General features: G+C 36.6%; 1 non-coding gene across 1 annotated transcript; it reads right to left on the bottom strand.

Moving 5' to 3' along the window:
* LOC131180301 (small nucleolar RNA R71) lies at positions 1–107 on the bottom strand. The gene has a single exon (XR_009149077.1). It is a non-coding gene; the product is annotated as a small nucleolar RNA R71 (small nucleolar RNA).
* Positions 108–6,720: the final 6,613 nt, after the last annotated feature.

The following is a 6,720-nucleotide window of genomic DNA, read 5'->3' as shown; positions in this document are numbered from 1 at the left end:
GAATTGAGGAATCAAATGACAGCTTTCAGACCAAAAGAAGATGAAACTCTCTATGAATCATGGATGAAATGGAAGGAGTTAGAGAGACAATGCCCACATCATGCCATTCCAAAATGGATGATAAACTAGAATTTTTACACCAATGTTACTCCCGCAATTAGAGGGACTATTGATGCTCAAACAAGAGAAGAATTTATTATGAAGCAAGAAGATGAAGCCTATGAGCTGTTAGAGAAAATTGCAAAGAATACTCATCTTTGGAGTAGTCTAAAAGGACCAGCTCCAACTCAAAAGAGGCAAGCTGCTAGAATGTATGATCTTGACCCATTCAATATGATCAATGCTAAATTTGATGCACTTACAAATGTTTTGGCAAAGAAGATGGAAGATTTAAGTATGTTGGTTAGTTCATCATCATCATCTGAAAGTTCACAATAAGTTGCTTATGCAGAAGGAACTACCAGCTGTGGAGTAGACTATGGAGAGCAAGCTGCATATGTTGGTAATTATAGGAACAAACAGATGGGGAATCCTTACTCTCAAACATATAATCCAGCTTGGAGGAATCATCCTAACTTTTCATGGCAAAATCAGCAAAACCAAGTCCCAAATCAGAATTTTCAACCACAATAGTAACAAGGAATTCCATATCAGCAAAATAGGCAACCATTGCCTAATTTTCAGCAGAGAAACATGAATCCTCCACAAAAACAGCAAAAGCAAGGTTCTACCATAGAAGCTTTATTACAACAGATTCTTGCCAACCAAACTAAGCATGATGAAGAGATGAGAGAGATGAAAGCAAGGCTGGTACAGATGGAAACACACAATAGGATGCTAGAAAATCATATTGCATAACAAGCAAGCTCTTCGAGTACCAAATCTATGGGGAAACTTCCTAGTCAGACAGAAAACCCAAGAGAGCAATGTCATGCCATTACGCTGAGAAGTGGTAAAATAATGCATAATGAGAAGAGTGAAAAAAGTGAGAAGAGAGAAAATGAGAAAGAAATTGATAAGAGTGAAAAACAAGAAAGTGAGAAAAAAAGTGCAGAAAAAGGTGAAGAGAAAGATGAAGAGAAGGAAGACAAGTATATACCTCTAAAACCCTATAAGCCACAACTTCCCTTTTCACAAAGATTTCAAAAAGCCAAGCTTGATAAGCAATTTGGGAAGTTCTTAGAGGTTTTGAAGAAGCTATACATAAATGTGCCTTTTATTGATGCTCTTTCACAAATGCCCTCTTATGCAAAACTCTTGAAAGAAATTCTCTCAAATAAGAGGAGACTTGAAGACCATGAAACTGTAGCTTTGACAGAAGAGTGTAGTGACATACTCCAGAGGAAACTTCCTCCTAAGCTCAAAGACCCCAAAAGTTTTTCAATTCCATGCCATATTGGAGAGTCATGTTCTACAAAAGCTTTATGTGATTTAGGGCTAGTGTTAGCCTTATGCCCCTCTCTATTTATGAGAAGCTCAATATGGGAGATCTTAAACCAACCCACATTTCTCTTCAGTTGGCAGACAGATCAATTAAGTATCCTGAAGGAATCTTGGAGAATGTCCTACTCAAGGTTGGAAAATTCTACATCCCAGTTGACTTTATCATTTTGGACATGGAAGAGGATTCTCATATACCAATCATTTTGGGGAGGCCTTTTCTGGCTACAGCTGGTGCTTTGATTGATGTGAAAGGTGAAAAGCTTACTCTTAGAGTCGGAGAGGATCAATTAATCTTCAACATTGGCAATGGCAAGAAGAAGCAACATGAAGATATAGACTCTTATTTGAGAATTGATATAGTTGATGAGTTGATGGAAGAGCACTTTAGAAAGAGTTATCCGAAGGCTTCTCTTTAAAATTGTCTTGTCCATGAAGCGAGTATCAATGATGAAAATCCAAAAGTGGTTGCATTTGCATAATATTTGAAGAGTAATCCACCTTTTCCTATGGCACCAATCTTTCAAATTGAGCAAGTGGAGAAAAGTGAAGTCAAGCAACCATCTCTCAAAGAAAAAGATACACCAAATGTAGTTAAGAAAGAAATTGTTGAGCTTTTAGACAAAGCAACAAGGATCTTCTCATGTGATGGAAAGAAAATGAAGTATAGATTTATTGAAGCACCTATTGGAAATAGAGGCAATAATTTCCAATTTCAACCACCATGAAACATGACAAGGGTCAAGCTAAGGACCATAAATTAGCGCTCTTGGGAGGCACCCTAAGTTTCTTTATTTTTGCTTTTGTTGATTTACTTTTATTTGCATTATTTTTGTTTTTGTCTTAAATCTCCCCAAATTCAATTTTTGACATTGTTGAATTTTGTCTTTTGTAGATGTATTTCAAAGAATAAAGGTTGTTGCACTGCTGGGGAGTTACTCTTAATCTAATATTTTATCTATTAACTCTTCCAAGATTGATTTATTTTCATTGCTTTCTGTGCAGGATCCCTTCTTGGCTTATGCAAAAAAATTCTTCAGCAAAAAGGGTCTGCAGTATATGCTATTTGCTTCTTTGTTGAGGTTGGGTGTATATCTTTTATATATCTGTGCTTATCATGTTGATATGATGGTGAGTGGGTCATTTTTGTGGTTTTCAACTTAATTGGGTTGTGTGATTCATTTGGACATGCTGCATTTAATTGGCATAATTTGGAGTGCCTATTTTTCTTTGGTGAATAAGTGCAACTTAATATAGATTCTTGTTGAGCTTTAATGTACTAAAATGTTAATTTGCATGATTTGAGTTGAAATGGCACTGTTCACAAATATTTCTTGTGTAGAACTTGCTATCACAACTTGTATGGTGCAATTGAGATGGATTTTGCATTTGTTGATGTGTGTTTGATGATAATTTTTCATGATTTATGCTTCACAGGGTTGAATCTCTTCATTCTCATGGAATTTCCAAATTTTTAATGCACTTTTATTGTGATTTGAATCTTATTTAATTGTGCATAAGTAACTGTGTGCAGTTTTCGGGTCTCAGTTTGCCTTAAATTTTCATTCCTATCGAAACCTTCATAAGTTCTTGCATAACTTATGCAATCCTGCATAACTAAATTTTTGTCATTTCCATTTTTATCGAAATCTGCATAAGTATGTGCATAACTTGTGCACTACTGTATAACCAACTTTATTGGAATTTCTTTTCTGCTGAAATCTGCATTAAGAGCATGCATAACTTATGCACTCTTGCACAACTAATTTTTCAGAAATTCCCATTCTTGCCGAAACCTGCATAAGAGCCTGCATAAGTTATGCACATCCAATTTCACCATATGCACAAATTCGCATGTCTTGTGCAAATTAAAAATTTTTCACACACCCAACTTTTCACCTTCCACTTCTCATATTTACTATTTACAACCTCCCCTCTCCCCATTTTTCTCGGCACCATTTCTTCCTCTACCTTTCTTTCTCCTTTTTTGCCGCCCAAAACCCTATATTTTTCCCCTTTTCTTCTTTTCTTTCTCCATCTCCATAATTGTCGATCTTCGTGGAAACCCCACCCCCTTCTCCTCATGGCTCTCCCCTCCAAGTCACACCCCTCGCCATCCAAGCCCCGAATCCTTATTTCCCTCTACCACAAACCTCTCCACCTCCTCAACCGTCTACCTACAAAAGGAGAATCCGGTCCAAGAAAACCTGACCCATGGCATCTGCACCACCTCCCACAAAGCGCAAAGACCCGCCTGCCACTCCTATTTTTGAGCCTCCACCCAAAAACCCTGGGACTGCGACTTCCACACAAAGAGGGTCAAATGCTTCTGCCTCTAACCCACAAACCAAATCTCCCTCCTCTAGCAAGAAGTAATCTTCAGCAGCTGCAACACAGGTATCTAAATTGCCTTGGCCTCTTCTTGATGCAACCCATAAGGCAACTTTTAAGCATCTAAAGTACAGGAAAGTGCAACCCACTAGGTACATTTTTGCATATGCAGTGTTGTTGCCTATCTTGATGGTCTAGGTTGGATGGAATTTGTGCATAGACAGGAGTTAGTTTATCCAGCCTTAGTTTTGGAATTTATATCCTCATTTTCTGCTACCTTGAAACTGCATGAGATAGATTACAAGCCAATTATGAAATTTAAGTGCTTAGGCCAGGATAAGGAGTTATCAATGGACCAATTTCATACTATCTTTGGGTTTGCTATTGATGGATTATTTAGGGTCCCATATACAGGCACAGAGGTAGCAGATAAAGGAGTTTGGAATGTTGTTCAGTTTTGGAGAGATATTACAAACCAATCTCAGGGCTTTCATGCTGGCAGATCCAAGACATCCCAAATAAGACCCAGCCCTTAGATTAATACATAGGCTTATTACAAGCACCATTTTGGGCCGAGGGATTAGCTCTAGTGCTGTTGGAAAATCTAATCTCTTTATGCTTTGGTGTGCTTTTCACAAAGTCAAACTAGCTCCTGGTTACTTCTTTTGTGAATATGTGTTGCACATTGCTACCAGATCTATAGGTGATATTATCATAGGTGGACTGATAACTGTTATAGCCAAACACTTTGGCTTTGACCCGGAAGAGCATCCCTTACATGCACTTACAGATACACTATATTTTAATTCTCCTCACTTATTCAAGATCAGCTTGGCTTGCCACCATCGACCTTTGCCACGATCGATGCGGACATAGGACCATCAGCACAATCAGGACCATCTGCACAGCCAGAGGAATAATCTACACCACCAGTCCCACAGCCTTCTGTTGATCCTGCATAACCTGTACAGTCTACACAAGATATCCCTGCAGCATTTGCACAGCCAACACCCTCTGCAGCTGGACCTTCTTCCTCCACAGCACCTGAAGGAGCGAAGGCATGAAAAACATAAGTTTAGATCATTGAATTCAAAAAATTTTCATCTAGGGTCACATGCATCATGCAAGATTCATTTTTATCTATTTGATTTCAATGATAAACAGCATATTAAAACTCTTTTAATATATTTTTGGATCTATATTTGCCATTTAAGATTTTAGAATTAACAGATTAATTCATTAAAACCCTAGATTAGATCAAGAACAAGTGCACTAACCTTTTTGATGCATTGCAGTGTGTTTGGCACCTTTGGGATGCGCTTAGGACACTAGATGTTGTCCCTCTAGCTTGTCCACACCAAGATCACCAATGGCAGCCTCTTGAACAGCTTCTAAAGCTTTTCTAATCAATTAGAAAATCAGGTTTTGCCTTTTGAGAGATTACAGATGTAAACAGGACACTAGAAATAATTTCTAGTATTTTTAATTCAAGAGATTGTTGGCAAATCTCTTTGAATTGATGAGAGATGAAGAAGATGAGAGGAAGATCAAGGCAAGGGTGGCGGCACCTTTGGATGAATGAGCAGATTGTATTTTTTCTTTTCATCCTTTCCCTTATGTAGCTAGGTCACCACTTAAAACCCTTGCCACATGTCACCTTCTGATTGGCTCTAGGTTTAATTGATCCAATCACATTGTGCCAAGTGTCAAACCTATATTTAATCTTAACTTTCATCATCTTACATGATTAAAAGACATATGGCAAGCTTATGTGTAGTGCCATGTGTCACCACATCATGGTGCCACATGTTACTCTGTGAAATGACCAAAATACCCCTGTGTCTTAATTTTGAGTTCTTAACCCAAAATAATTATTTCTCTTCTTCTAATCAATTTATATCAAATATAAATTAATTAATTAATCTCTATTAATTAATTTCTCATTAATTAAATTCATATTTAAACACTTTAAATATAAATTTAACTTATACTATACATCCAATAATCTAGATTTGGTTTCAAGCCATGTTAGGGACTATGCAATCTAATTGCAAACCAAACCTATTTAATTAATTAATTAAACTCTTTAATTAATTAATTAAATCATATTTAATTTGGTGATTACTTGTGTATGTGTGTGACTTACTAGGCTCATCACTAATTGGCAATGAGATATGATATCAACTCTTAATATCATCAGAACCTTTCTTACCATAAATAATTTCTCTAAATCATTTTATGCACCTCATAGACCATGGTTAACACCTAGCATAGCATGCCATGGCCACCCAATTAGTAATAAGGTTTACCTTAAATGAACCTATAATCATATATTACCATGCACTAGAATCTCTCTGTTACGAAATCTCAATTCGAGCTGGAGTCATGGTTTATGTCAAACCCCATTTGCTATGAATATTATGTTCTCTTTTAATTCTAGTTCTTGATTAAAAAGATTTTCTCATCAGAAACTCTTTTCTGATTAAATCTATCTGTCCTGGCCAGGAACTTGAAACATCAAGAACAATTAAATGAACATAGGATTTTATCCCTATTTACTTAGGGTAACAGATTTCATCTTGATCAACACCTACCTCCATATATAACTAGTAGGAGCCAACACATGCCCATATACCCATACACAGTACAAGTATGAAAACAGTATCAAACTCAAACCACCTATATACAAGATAACTGTGCTATCACAGGTCTAAAGATTATATGCACTGATATAATTTATAACAATACATTGACAAGAGTAAACTCCATGTGCTTGTCATAAATGTCACTGGTCCAACCTACTTATCATGTATAAGTTCCTATCATGTTTGTTATATGGCATGAAACTCACCATTCCATCTTATTTACATCTCATATAAATAACTTGGGAACAAACATGATTATAATCTTTCTGGATAAGTCATGTCCTTATTGTGAAGTATCCTCGAT

The sequence above is a fragment of the Hevea brasiliensis genome, chromosome 5 (genome assembly GCF_030052815.1).
Source record: "Hevea brasiliensis isolate MT/VB/25A 57/8 chromosome 5, ASM3005281v1, whole genome shotgun sequence".
Classification (NCBI taxonomy): Eukaryota; Viridiplantae; Streptophyta; class Magnoliopsida; order Malpighiales; family Euphorbiaceae; genus Hevea; species Hevea brasiliensis.
The sequence above is the reverse complement of the archived record's forward strand: the minus strand, read 5'-3'. Positions and strand labels throughout refer to the sequence as shown.